At 39.7% G+C, this 13,214-nt stretch overlaps 1 non-coding gene across 1 annotated transcript; it reads left to right on the forward strand.

Annotated features, from left to right (window-relative positions):
- The first annotated feature begins 9,883 nt into the window (after positions 1-9,883).
- On the forward strand, positions 9,884-9,990 carry LOC141698971 (small nucleolar RNA R71). Its single transcript, XR_012565465.1, has one exon. It is a non-coding gene; the product is annotated as a small nucleolar RNA R71 (small nucleolar RNA).
- The last annotated feature ends 3,224 nt before the right edge of the window (positions 9,991-13,214 follow it).

Consider the following 13,214-nt stretch of genomic DNA (forward strand, 5'->3'; position numbering starts at 1 on the left):
AGGAAGAGCTAACAGGAATTTAAGGTTTGAATCTTCAAGATCATACTCCTTATCAACCAGTGATAAATCATTCAAGAGTTTGACAAATCTGCCATATAGATCAGTCAATGACTCATTAGGCTTTGAGTCAAAGTGTTCATACTCTTGAGTGAGTATTGTCTTCCTGTTCTTCTTAATCGAATCAGTTCCCTGGCACCTTGTCTCCAAGGCATCCCATATCTCCTTTGCAGTCTTGCAGTTAATTACCCTGTTTGACATTACATTATCAATGGCACTATGCAGCAAGTGTCGTAACTTAGCATCCTTAGCAATTGATGCAATATCTTCAGCAATGTAATCACTCTTCTCCTTTGGTACAGACTTTGTTGCTTCACCTGCAACTACAACAGTGAGTTTTGTTGGCTTGTGAGGTCCTTCATGGATTCTATCAAGATATTCTGGATCAGTAGCTTCCATAAACATAGTCATCCTCACCTTCCATATGGGATATTCAGATGGCTTTAGTATGGGAACTCTAATAGCCTCATATCGACTATGGATTTGATTCTTTGGTGGTTCTTCAGTTTTGGTGGGCTTGGTTGGAGTTTCTGCTTCAGACATGATTGTTTTTGGATCTTAAACTGTTTATGTGTTAACAGATAGGCTCTGATACCACTTGTTAGGTCACACACACTATAGAAGGGGGTTGAATACAGTGTATAGCACAATCAAATCGAATTCAAATAACACAAGTAACAGAAAATAGACTTTATTCAATGCAATAAACTCTGTTACAATATGGAACTGTCCTCTTTCAGTGATGAACAAATATCACGAGAGCTGCTAGGGTTACAATTAATAATATTCTCGATAATGATAACACTTATAGTGTAAACCCTATGTCTGTGTTTATATATTACACAGTTACAAGATAATCGCTAATTGATATGGAATATAATTCTGCTTCCTAAAATATATCAATCAGTTATCTTTTCTTCCAAGTATTCCATTCTTCACAGAATTCCTTGTTCATGCATATCTCTTCTTACGTTTGTCTTGATCTTCTTTCCTTTCAATCCGCCGCCTTCCTTATCTGAAAGTTTCCTTTAAGTCCTGATATTATCTCCTGATAAATATCTCCTGAATCTTAAGTACTGATAACTTAAGTTCTGACTTCAGTATAAGTGTTGATTTCAGTTAAGTACTGATTTGTCCTGTTTAAGTAAGATCTGAAAACTAATCATAAATCATATTAGACATGACATTATCAAATATATCTAACATTATGTTCAATTAACACTTACTCACCAATGTATGATTACTTCTCAATGTCAAGATAATAACAATTAGATTTGATTAACTAATTATTGACTACAATTAACTACGAGAATTAAACACTTAATTGACATTTGAATTAACAATATTAAACACACATGAGATCATAACTTCATTACTACTTCCTTTAATAGTTATCGTTACTACCATTAGCATGCAATGGTGATGATATTAATCGAAAAACACGAAACTGATAAAAGCCAACTTTCGTTGTACTAATATCATTCTACCAAACATCCACAATTAAGATAGAAGTTGAATAGGCATCAATTATGTTGAGAACCTATATGTCTACAGAATTTGTCAACATAACGATTGAAGCACAAGTTATTCTTTATGATTATACTGGCCAAGTAAAATGGTTAGAGTTACCCATTAATCATGCATATACATACATGAACCTATGCTAGCATGGCAAGTTCTAAACCTCGAGATCAACCGTCGCTTCACATGAGATTAACAGACTATCTTATATGTTCGCGACGCACATAAGACGAATAAGCGAAACCTATGCTAGATATCATACAATCATCACATACTAAGGTATTAAACAACTAACTAAAGAAATCCATAGTAAATCCGTTATGACCCCATGATCACGATTAGCCCATGATAAAACTCATTGTCACCATGGGTTCATATGAAAATATGATAATAACACACAATATAAACTACTAAAAATACTTATTAAAACCAGAGTACGCCACAAGAGTAATAAGGTTCAAAGTAAAGAAAACTAGCATCCACTAATATAACGAATAAAAGAATCACAAGAAAACGTATGCTTCCTCTTCTTCGTTGTGATATGCTAAAACGGTCTTCTTCCTTCTCTCCTTGCTCCTTGCTTAATACCACGCTTTTTGTGAAATGTCTCTGAGAACTACTTATATAAAAGCGCACAAGAACCAGCCGTCTCAGAAGTCCATCAGAATAAGTATTATAAAATTCAGTATTAAAATTCTCGTCCCTAAGCGGCCGCCCCAGATTTCTGAGCGGGCGCCCAAGCTCCCAAGCGGCCGCCCAGCATCCTGAGCGGGCGCCCAAGCACCTTCTGTAAAATTCTGAATTCTTCTCCTGATTCTGCTGCGTTCTGCCCCCAACTTTCCACAACCAATGCCACACACTTCCCTAGGCTTATTTCTGATGAATTCTTCCTACATACGCAAGTTATACCCTAAAACGCAAAAACACTAGAAAAATGCATCAAATACACAAAATACCTGATTTTAAGACATCAATTCAATCCATTATAAGACGTTCTAAGTGGTATAAAATGCCACTTATCACACCCCCAAACTTAAATCGATGCTTGTCCTCAAGCATCACAGACTCAAAAACAAAACAAAAACATGCATGAATGCAATCTACATGAAATGCAGCGATCCCCCTCACAATGACTAAACCAACCAACTCATGACATCTCAACAAATGCAATTAGGCGAATAAAGATCAATCAAATCATGTAAACTAACATACAACCAGAAACGTGGTGTGTGCGGATGCTTAATAGATATGCTTCAAAACTAGATCAATTGTCATAATTCGATTATCCTCAAGGCAATCACATGATTATACGAAGAATAAATTCTAGACACAAAATGACTTATAACACTTCAAGATCACTGGAGCTTATTATGGAATCATGCTTTTATTCAACACAACAACAAATGCTTATTTGACCGTGCAATGAGTGAGGTCCACAAAAGACTTATGCAATGGCATCCATTTAGCGAGCATTTGGTTATCATTAAGAGCCTATCATAAATTCTAAGTGTAATCAATAGATTAACCTCAAAAACCATCAAACCATGACAACCATCTAGTCCTTAAGCATACTCTAAGACTTAGTGAAATTACAAGTGTTTCTAGTATGCATGTCAACCTACAAGACTCAATCATCACTCTAACGTTATCACTACACTTGCATCAATATCACAAATCAATCGGCAAAGCAACACAAAAGGGATCATGGTATATGCATGAGCTAGATGACATGATAAATAAAGCTATAAAATAAAATAAAAAACTATATATGGAAAAATTATGCAATTATATGAACTAAACTATCATGAATATGCAACTACATGACACACACAAAAAAAATATTCCTTAACTACCACCCCTAAACTTAAAATCTTCACTGTCCCCAGTGAAGGTAGTAGAAAGGAACACAGGGTATACCTACTCAGAGAAATCATCATCACCCTCAGAGGGTGGAGTATCAGGAGGCGGATAAGCAAAGTCCTCACAAAAAATGGGCCACTGGATGTCAGCTCCAAGGCCTCTGAAAGCAGTCCCAAGTGCAAGGGTGAGCTCCTGAGCGAACCTACTCTGCGACTCGTACATCGCATCCATCCTCCTCGACAGCCTCCTATACTGGGCATCAGCCATCCTAGCACCTTCCTGGGCTCTAGAAGAGCCTGCCTCATCACGAACCTGACTGGGTCTAGCCATGGTAGCACCAGCTGCTGGACATCCTCCTGGAAGACGATATCCCAAACCATGCCCTTCGGGCTCTCCACCCGTCCACTCCTGTATCGCATTCAGAGTCACTGAGTCAATAGGAGCGGCCGGCATCTGCAGCTGCTCGTGAGAAGGCCAATAAACTCTCACTGCTCTGCACAGCTTCGTGACAGTAGATGCATAAGGGATGTTGCTATGTTTCGCCCCCCTCAAAAACTTCAAAATCCCTTGGTAGATGAACTCACCAAGGTCCACATAATACTCCTCATTCAAGATCCCACAACCTTGCTCTCTCGACTATAACCTCATGTGCATGCGAAGTAGGCAAAATATTAGCACAAATAAAGGCATTTCATGCACGGACATACCTATTCATCGCAACCACCGAAAAAGACCGATACTCGTTAGATCCCGTCTTGAACTTCCACACCGTGCCTGGCTGACAGAGGGTAGCCACAATAAAATCCAAATCAAAATCCCCGGGGGTCTTCTCATTCCAATTCTCCTCCGTGGGCTTCCGTTGTCGCTACCCAATAACACGGAGAATCGCCTCCGGCTGATAATCCACAGTAAACCCACGAACAATAGTAAACCCATTCTTTTCAGCCTTGGCGTTCGCATAAAACTCGCGAACCACACTCATTGGAACCGCCTCCGATGACTCACAAAAAGAAATCCACCCTTTCTCCGTAATCATCGGTAACAACTCACCATCCCTCCCCGATGGTAAAAATCCCCTCTCCTTCAAAATTGGCTTTGTCAGAAGCCTAGTATATTCCTCTTGTAGCAGCCCTATCCATCAAACGGGGTCTCGCAGCAGTTCCCCTTGAAGAATCAGCAGTAGGAATGGTGTTGCTGCTATCAATAGTTTGGGATCTCTTAGGTGCCATTGAAACTGAGAAAAAGTGTTTAAGAGTTGTGTTTTGAGTGTAGGAGAGAGTTTTAAAGTTGAAAGTATATGGGAGTGTATATGGAGGAGTTGTGTGTATATATAGGGTAGGAATTAGGGTTAAAATTAGAGTAGGAGTGGGGTTTGTGGGAGAGAAAACGTGGAATTGTGGGAGAGAAATTGTGGGTTTTTATGTTTTTTTAGGTTTTTCTGATTTTTTTTGTGATTTTTTATAAGGCAAAAAAAATTCTAGCAGAAGGGTCCTGAGTGGCCGCCCAGGATACCAAGCGGCCGCCCAGCATCCTGAGCGGGCGCCCAAGGGGTTTCTGGAAAAATTAATCTGCCCAATTTTTTTTTGATTTTTTTTTGTGGGTTTTTTGGATATGGTACTAACTTCTAAAGGTTCCTAAAGGTTAAAGTCTTGGGTTGCCTCCCAAGAAGTGCTTCTTTTACGTCATTAGCTTAACGTAGAGTACTCCGATCAAGTTGACAATAAAACGGCACTAACCACTTCTCGGTTTGCCGTGTCCCTATAGTAATGCTTCAATCGCTGACCATTAACCTTGAATACTTGGTCCGGATCGTTTTCAAAAATCTCCACCGCTCCATGTGGAAACACAGTTTTGACGATAAAAGGTCCAGACCACCTTGATTTCAACTTTCCAAGAAAAAGTCGGAGACGAGAGTTGAATAAAAGAACTTGTTGCCCCGACATGAATGACTTAGGAGATAGCTTCCTGTCGTGCCACCTTTTTACTTTTTCCTTGTACATTTTGTTGTTCTCATACGCTTGAAGTCGAAATTCATCAAGTTCATTTAACTGAAGCATTCGCTTCTTCCCAGCTGCATCTAGATCAAGGTTCAACTTCTTCAACGCCCAATAAGCCCTATGCTCAAGCTCCGCAGGTAAATGACATCCCTTACCATAAATAAGTTGAAACGGGGACATCCCAAGTGGAGTCTTGTATGTTGTTCTATAAGCCCAAACAGCTTCATCGAGCTTTAAAGACCAATCCTTCCTTGACGGACAAACAACTTTCTCCAGAATGCGCTTGATCTCTCTATTAGACACTTTAGCTTGACCATTCGTTTGTGAATGATAGGCAGTAGCAACTCGATGATTCACATTGTAGTGCTTCATCATAGAAGTGAACTTACGATTGCAGAATTGCGACCTCTCATCACTTATGATTACCCATGGCGTTCCAAACCTTGTGAATATCTTCTTATGGAGAAAACTCAACACTACCTTTGCGTCATTCGTCGGTAGAGCCTTGACTTCTACCCATTTCGAGACATAATCTACTGCCAGCAAGATGTACTGATTATTGCAGGACAAGACAAATGGTCCCATAAAATCGATTCCCCAAACATCAAAGACCTCGACTTCAAGCATCACATTTAAAGGCATCTCATCTTTTCTAGTAAGATTCCCCACTTTTTGGCAATGATCACACCTTAAAATGAACTGATGCGCATCCTTAAACAACGTAGGCCAGAAAAAAACCTGCTTGCAAAACATGAGATGTCGTCTTTTCACCACCATAATGTCCACCATACACTGTGGAATGGCAGTCTCGTAATATCCCCTTCGTCTCACAGAATGGGATACATCTCCTGATGATCTGGTCAGCTCCCTATCTAAACAAATATGGTTCATCCCACATGTACCACTTCACCTCATGCAGAAACTTCTTCTTTTGAGCTGCATTCATATTAAGAGGCATTATATTGCTGACAAGATAGTTCACAATATCTGCGAACCATGGCTCTTCCTCCTGAACTGCGAACAACTGCTCATCCGGAAAAGATTCATTGATCAATATCTTATCATGTGAAGTCGAACCGGGATTCTCCAATCTAGAGAGATGGTCAGCTACTTGATTCTCAATACCTTTTCGATCATTGATCTCTAACTTAAATTCCTGTAGCAAGAGCACTTAACGAATAAGTCTAGGCTTCGAATCCTTCTTTGAGACCAAATAGCGAATTACAGCATGATCAGTGAATACTGTCACCTTTGTCCCAAGCAGATAAGATCGAAATTTTTTGAAACCAAAGACTATAGCCAAGAGCTCCTTCTCAGTAGTGGTGTAGTTCATTTGAGCTCCATTTAGAGTCTTACTAGCATAGTAGACCACATGAAAAAGATTATTCTTGCGCTGCCCAAGAACTGCTCCCACTGCATAATCACTCGCATCACACATCATCTCAAAAGGTTCTGTCCAATCAGGTGTCGTAATAACTGGTGCAGTTATCAAACTCTTCTTGAGAGTCTCGAATGCCTCCAAGCATTCATCATCAAATTTGAAAGGCACATCTTTCTCGAGCAAGTTGCACAACGGCTTAGATATCTTCGAGAAGTCCTTGATGAAACGCCGATAAAAACCCGCATGACCAAGAAAACTATGGATTCCTTTCACAGAAATAGGTGGTGGAAGATTTTCAATGACTCCCACCTTGGCTTTGTCCACCTCAAGACCCTTGCTAGAGACTTTATGCCCAAGAATAATGCCTTCACGCACCATAAAGTGACATTTTTCCCAATTGAGCACCAAATTAGTTTCCACACACCTTTTGAGCACCGAACGAAGATTATTCAAACATTCATCGTACGAATGTCCAAAGACGGAGAAGTCGTCCATGAACACTTCGACATTGTTTCCAATCATATTAGAGAATATAGCCATCATATATCTCTGAAAAGTGGCAGGTGCACCACATAAGCCAAACGAAACTCTGTGAAAAGCAAATGTGTCAAATGGACAAGTGAAGGTAGTCTTTTCTTGATCTTCTGGTGCAATGCAAATCTGATTATACCCCGAATAGCCATCTAGAAGACAATAATACTCATGACCAGCCAACCTGTCAAGCATCTGATCAATAAATGGAAGAGGGAAGTGATCATTTCTCGTGGATTTGTTCAACTTTCTATAATCCATGCATACCCTCCATCCTGTGACTGTTCGAGTGGGGATGAGCTCGTTCTTCTCATTTGCTACCACAGTTATACCTCCTTTCTTAGGTACACATTGCACGGGACTCACCCAAGAACTGTCAGAAATAGGATATATGATTCATGCATCTAGCCACTTCAGAATTTCTTTCTTCACCACTTCTTTCATGATAGGATTAAGTCTCCATTGTTGCTCAACAGTCGGCTTACTACCTTCCTCTAGCAGAATTTTATGCATATAGTACGAAGGGCTGATCCCTTTTATATCTGCTATAGTCCATCCGATGGCCGATTTGAATTCTCTCAAAATCCTCAAGAGCTTGTCCTCCTCACTACCTGAAAGGTCAGATGTAATAATAACAGGTAAAGTAGATGCATCACCTAAAAAAGCATACCTCAAGTGTTCAGGCAATGGTTTAAGCTCCAAAGTAGGTGCTTCCTTAATAGATGGTTTGAGATTTCCTTCAGCATTCTTGAGATTAGTAGTACCAAGAGATTCAAATGGCATGTCTAGCTTTCACCTCCAAGAAGATGCATTTAGATATTGTAGTTGCTCATTGTTATCCTCATCGTCACTGTCAAATTTCCCCACTAAGGCTTTCTCTAAGGCATCAGAGATTAGCATATGATCAAGTTCTGAAGTTACCGCAGAATCAATCAAATCCACCTTTAAGCACTCTTCGTCTTCTATAGGGAATTTCATTGCCTTGAATACATTGAATATCACATCCTGATCCTGCACCCTCATAGTAAGTTCACCTTTCTGCACATCTATCAAGGTACGGCCTGTAGCCAAGAAAGGTCTTCCCAAGATTATGGGAATCTTCTTATCTTCCTCAAAATCCAAAATGACAAAGTCTGCAGGGAAGAAGAGCTTATCCACCTTTACTAACACGTCTTCCACGATCCCTCGTGGGTATGTAATAGAACGATCAGCCAATTGTAGAGACATGTAGGTGAGTTTTGGATCGGGCAAATTCAACTTTTTGAAGATAGACAATGGCATCAGATTGATGCTTGCTCCCAAATCGCACAGGCACTTGTCGAAAGACAACTTGCCAATGGTGCAAGGAATGGTGAAGCTACCGGGATCTTTAAGCTTTGGAGGTAATTTTTGTTGCAGCACAGCACTGCACTCTTCCGTTAGAGCAATGGTCTCAAGGTCATCCAGTTTCACCTTCCTTGAAAGAATACTCTTCATGAATTTCGCATAACTAGGCATTTGCTCCGGAGCCTCAGCAAAAGTTATGTTGATGTGAAGTTTCTTGAACACCTCCAGAAACTTACCGAACTGTTTATCCAGCTTTTGTTATTGCAATCTCTTAGGGAAAGGTGGTGGAGGATAGAGTTGTTTCTCCCCTGTATTACCCTCAGGCAGAGTGTGTTCAACAGTAGTCTTCCTTGGTTCCGTCGCTTTCTCCTTTTGCTTCTCTTCTTCATCCACAACTTTAGCTTCTCCATCTTTTGCTTTTTCAGCATCAGCAACTTTTCCAGACCTTAAGGTAACAGCCTTTACTTGTTCCTTAGCTTCCTTCCTGCCTGGCACTTCAGTATCGCTGGGAAGTGTTCCAGGTTGACGATTGAGCACAACATTGGCTAATTAACCGATTTGATTTTCCAAGGTCTTGATAGAAATAGCCTGACTTTTGCACAACAGCTTGAGCTCCTCAAAATCAGCACTAGAAGGTAGAGCAGCACCTCCTTGTTGAGGATATGATTTCCTTTGAGCGTAATGCTGTTGTTACTGGAATCCAGGTGGATTAAACTGTTTACTTACGCCTTGCTGATATGGTTGCTGAATAGCATTCTGATTATTGTTCCAGCTGAAATTAGGATGATTTCTGTTGTTAGGATGATAAGTAGCTGGCACAGGCTGCTGCGGTCGCTGATAATTGTTTATATACTGAACAGATTCATTAACAAGAGAACATTGATCCGTAGCATGAGAACCTGCACAAAGCTCACAGACCATAGCTATCTGATTGACTCCATAGTTGGCTAAAGAATCGACCTTCAAAGACAGCGCTTGGAGTTGTGCTGCAATAGCTGTAGCTGCATCGACTTCCAGAATACCTACTACTTTCCCAGGCATCATCCTTTGAGTTAGGTTTTGATGCTCATTTGCAGCCATAGTTTCAATAAGATTGTAAGCCTCATTATAGCTTTTGGCCCACAAGGCGCCTCCAGCTGCTGCATCGAGCATGGGCCGAGATTGGGCCCCCAAACTATTATAGAAACCAGTGATCACCATCCAGTCAGGCATGCCATGATGTGGACACTTTCTCAACATCTCCTTGTAGCGCTCCCAAGCTTCGCACATAGATTCTGTTGGTTGCTGCGCAAACTGAGTAAGAGCATTCCTCATAGCTGCAGTCTTCGCCATTGGATAGAACTTCACCAGAAACTTTTGCGCAAGATCTTGCCAAGTAGTTATGGACCCAGCTGGCTCAGAATGTAACCAGTCCTTAGCTTTATCCCTCAGAGAGAATGGGAAAAGCCTCAGCTTGATAGCCTCATCAGTCACACCATTATATTTGAAAGTACTACAGTTCTCGACAAAATTCCTAATATGCATGTTGGGGTCTTCAGTCGCAGCACCTCCGAAAGAAACAGAATTCTGCACCATCTGAATAGTGCCCGGCTTGATATCAAAAGTGTCAGCCTGAATAGCTGGATGAAGGATGCTTGACTGAATGTCATCAATTTTAGGCCAAGAAAAGTCCATAAGAGCTGGATCTGCTGCTGGAACTATACAATCACCCATGATTACTGGTTCTTTCTGCTCACTCTCTTTATCCGAATCCGCAAAATCTATCTTCTCCAGAATATCAAGACCTGAGTCTGTCTTCTCAACCGTATTTAGAGTTCTCTTGCGAGTGCGAGAACGTGTTAGCATAAACGCTTGCTAGATTACCTGAAACACAACCGGAAACAATAAGTAACACGTCTTAATCAATGAGTCCTAATGACCACCGATGGCAAGTACATAAACTAAACAAATACGCCGAGTCCCCGGCAGCGGCGTCAAAAACTTGTTAGCACAAAACACGCACTAATAATTCACGCAAGTATACGCGTTCGCAAGTAATATAGAATAAATTCTAGTTTGTTCCCACATAGACTCAGACTAATTATGTTCAATTAACACTTACTCACCAATGTATGATTACTTCTCAATGTCAAGACAATAACACTTAGATTTGATTACTAATTATTAACTACAATTAACTATGAGAATTAAATACTTAATTGACACTTGAATTAACAATATTAAACACATATGAGATCATAACTTCATTACTACTTCCTTCAATAGTTATCGTTATTACCCTTAGCATGTAACGGTGATGATATTAATCGAACAACACGGAACTGATAAAAGCCAACTTTCGTTGTACTAATACCATTCTACCAAACATCCACACTTAAGATAGAAGTTGAATAGGCATCAATTATGTTGAGACCCTATATGTTTACAGAATTTGACAACATAACGATTGAAGCACAAGTTATTCTTTATGATTACACAGGGCAAGTAAAACGGTTAGAGTTACCCACTAATCATGCATACACATACATGAACCTATGCTAGCATGGCAAGTTCTAAACCTCGAGATCCACCGTCGCTTCAAAGGAGATTAACAGACTATCTTATATGTTCGCGACGCACATAAGATGAATAAGTGCAACCTATGCTAGATATCATACAATCATCACACACTAAGGTATTAAACAACTAACCAAAGAAATCCATAGTAAATCCGTTATGACCCCATGATCACGATTAGCCCATGATAAAACTCATTGTCACAATGGGTTCATATGAAAACATGATAATAACACAAAATATAAACTAATAAAAATACTTATTAAAACCAGAGTACGTCACAAGAGTAATAAGGTTCAAAGTAAAGAAAACTAGCATCCACTGATATAATGAATAAAAGAATCACAAAAAAATGTATGCTTCCTCTTCTTCATTGTGATGTGCTAAAACGGTCTTCTTCCTTCTCTCCTTGCTCCTTGCTTGATACCACGCTTTTTGTGAAATGTCTCTGAGAACTACTTATATAGAAGCCCACAAGAACGAGCCGTCTCAGAAGTCCATCAGAATAAGGATTATAAAATTCAGTATTAAAATTCTCATCCCTGAGCGGCCGCCCCAGATTTCTGAGCGGGCGCCCAAGCTCCCAAGTGGCCGCCCAGCATCCAGAGCGGGCGCCCAAGCACCTTCTGGAAAATTCTGAATTATGCTCCTGATTTTATTGTGTTCTGCCCCCAACTTTCCACAACCAATGCCACACACTTCCCTAGCTTATTTCTGATGAATTCTTCCTACATACGCAAGTTATACCCTGAAATACAAAAACACTAGAAAAATGCATCTGATACACAAAATACCTGATTTCAAGACATCAATTCAAGCCATTATAAGACGTTCTAAGTGGTATAAAATTCCACTTATCAATGCCAAGAAGAAACAGGATTATCTTGATGATATCTGGAATGTTAAATGGAAAAGATGATACATATCTTATTTCCATAACAAATGCTGTTGAGCATCTGGAAACAGCATAACAGAAAATTTAGAATCCTGACATGCTGACTCATCTAAAAGCGTTAACTTTGGTTGTCATATTCTTACATACAGCTCAAGAAGCAACTATTTCTCAAATCAATCAGATCAAAGAATCATTGATTGCTTCAAGGCTGACTACACATCAGGAAATTTAGAAACAAATTGCACCAATAGTTGCCAGACAAACTACAATTGAAGTTAATCAAGCTAGATTGGAAGCTAAACAAGTTCAAATGTTTGATCAACTTACAGAGGTACAGAATTCAATGGAGCCGATTCTTTCTCTAATGCTTGGTGATGATGGGAAAAAAGGAGAGAAAATTGTTAAATCTAAATGCAGGCAGCTAACATTGATAAATACTGATGATGAAAATCCTGATGGAGGTAATAAGGGGGAACAGAAGGATAGTGAAAGGATAAGAGGTGAAGAGCTAGTTGGAATTAGTGGTTCAACAAAAGCAATAACTAGATCTCAATCTAGACAAGGTGGAAAAAGTAAGAGAAGTAAAAGAAGAGTTAAAGAATTGTCTGTGACTACTACATCTCAACAAACTTTACAAGTCATAATTGTTGATGAAGACCGGTGTATTCTGGAGATAGAAGCCGGTACATAAGCAAGTCAATATCTTCAAACTCTGAAAGTAAAAGGTAGAAAGACAACTCTATTTTACAAGGATCCAAATATTTAAATATTTGACTCTGAGGTGAGTAGAAGAATCTTTGAAAGAGAAAATTCTGAAGTTGATCTAGAACAGTTAAGGCAATTGGAGGAAGACTTCAAGAATTCCATGAAGACAACAAATGCTGATATTGCTGTTATTTCTCAAGAACTTTATGAAGATGATCCTTCTAACAGACCAACCAAGGGTATAGTCATAAGGGAGGAAAGTCAGACAGATGCTGAAAGGTTTTTTAGATCTCAAGTTATTTTAACTGATGACAGGAAACATAAAGGGAAAGAGAAGATAATAGAGAAGTCAGAGCTTTCAAAGCCTAAATCCAAAGTTGTTGCA

The sequence above is a fragment of the Apium graveolens genome, chromosome 11, assembly GCF_009905375.1.
Source record: "Apium graveolens cultivar Ventura chromosome 11, ASM990537v1, whole genome shotgun sequence".
Lineage (NCBI taxonomy): Eukaryota > Viridiplantae > Streptophyta > Magnoliopsida > Apiales > Apiaceae > Apium > Apium graveolens.